Source organism: Pterocles gutturalis, unplaced genomic scaffold (genome assembly GCF_000699245.1).
Source record: "Pterocles gutturalis isolate BGI_N339 unplaced genomic scaffold, ASM69924v1 scaffold1073, whole genome shotgun sequence".
NCBI lineage: Eukaryota > Metazoa > Chordata > Aves > Pterocliformes > Pteroclidae > Pterocles > Pterocles gutturalis.
The window spans coordinates 5,577-7,765 of record NW_010117648.1 but is presented as its reverse complement, the minus strand read 5'-3'; positions in this window follow the sequence as shown (position 1 = coordinate 7,765).

Below are 2,189 nucleotides of genomic sequence, written 5' to 3'. Positions count from 1 at the left end.
AACCACCCCCACGCCAACCGCCACCGAGACAATGGGCCCCACGCGAACCGTCCCGACGCCAACCGTCGCTGAAACAACCATCCCCCAGGCAAACCATCCAGCAGGCTAACGGTCCCCACGCCATCCACACCCACACAAACTGTCTCTGAGACAATTGCCACCAAGACAACGATCCCCATACCAACAGGTGCCTAGACACCCCAACCGTTGCCATGACAACTGCCCCCATGCCAACCATCGCCAGGCCAACGGTCCCCACGCGAACCCGTCACTGAGAAAATGGTCCCCACGCCAACCGTCGCCACGCCAACAAGCGCCAAGACAATGGTCCCCATGCCAACCGCCGCCAAGACGACGGCCCCCATGCCAACCGTCCCCACCCCAATTGTCGCCAAGACAACGGCCCCTCGCCCCGCCAACCGTCGCCAAGACAGCGGTCCCCACGCCAACCGTTGCCGAGACATCCATCCCGACACGAGCTGTCGCTAACACAACTCTCCCCAAGCCAACCATGCCCACCCCAACCGCCACTGAAACAACTGTCGCAAAGACAAACACCAGCAAGATAACCATCCCCATGTCAACCGTCACTGTGGCAAACCTCCCTACGCCAACTGTCGCCATGACTACTGTCCCCAAACCAACCGTCGACGTGTCAACTGTCCCCACGCCATCTGTCTAAACACCAAACGGACCCGAGAGAACCCTCCCCACGCCAACCGTCGCCAAGACAATGTTACCAACACCAACCGTCTCCAAGACAACGGTTCCCATAACAACCGTTGCCACACCAACCGTCACCAAGCCAACTATCGACAAGACAACGGACCCGAAGTCAACCATGCCCACGCCAACCTTCGCTGAAACAACCATCCCCCACGCCAACCGTCACCCAGGCCAATGATCCCCACGCCAACCGCCACCGAGACAACAGTCCACCTGCCAAGCGTCGCCGAGTAAACCGTCACCAACACAACCATCCCCACGCCAACCGTCACCGAGACAAAGGTCCCCACGCCAACCGTCACAAAGACAGTCTCCACACCAACTGTCGCCACACCAACCGCCGCCGAGACAACGGTCCCCACACCAATGTTCACCACGCCAACCGCCGCCAAGATAACGGTCGCCACGCCAACTGTCGCTGGGACAACCGTCCCCACGCCTACATTGACCAAGAGAACCATCGCAATGCCAACGGTCCCCACGTCATCTATCCCCACGCCAGCCACCCCCGAGAAAACCGTTGCCAACACAACCATCTTCACACCAACCATCGCCGAGATAACAGTCCCCACGCCAATAGTCGCCAAGACAACGGTCACCGAGACGACGGTCCCCATGCCAACCGTCCCCACGCCAGCCAACACCGAGACAACGGTCCCCACGCCAACCATCACCGAGAAAACGGTCCCCATGCCGACCGTCGCCAAGACAACCGTGCCCACGACAACCGTCACCAATGCAACCGCCCCCACAACCGCTCCCGAGACAACCCTCCCCAAAACAACATCCCAACGCCAATGGTCCCCACGCCAACCGTCCCCACACCAACCGTCGCCGAGACAACCGTCCCCACGACAACCGTTGACAACACAACAAACCCAACGCTGTCACCAAGACAACAGTCTCCACAATAACCGTCACTGATAAAACCGTTCCCCACGCCAACCGTCCCCACACCAACTGTCACTGAAACAACCATTGCCAAGACAACCATCCGCATGCCAACCGTTGCGTAGACATCTGCATCCACGCCAACCGTCGCCGTGACAACTGCCCCCAGGCCAACTAGCCCCACAAAAATTATCCCCGAGACAATCCTCCCCAAAACAACGGTCCCCAACACCAACCGTCCCCACAGCAACCATCGCCACAACAATCGCCGCCACGCGAACCGTCACCGAGACAACGGTCCCCACACCAACCGTCGCCACGCCAACCGCCACCACGCCAACCGTCACCGAGACAACGGTCCTCACACCAACCGCCACGGAGAAAACCATCGCCACGCCAACCGTCGCCGAGACAACGGTCCCCACGCCAACTGCCAACAAGAAAACCGTCGCCGACAAAACGGTCCTCACACCAACCACCACCGAAAAAACCATCCCCACGCGAACCGCTGCCGAGACAATGGTCCCAACGCCAACCGCCCACACGCCAAAACTCGCCGAAACAACGGTACC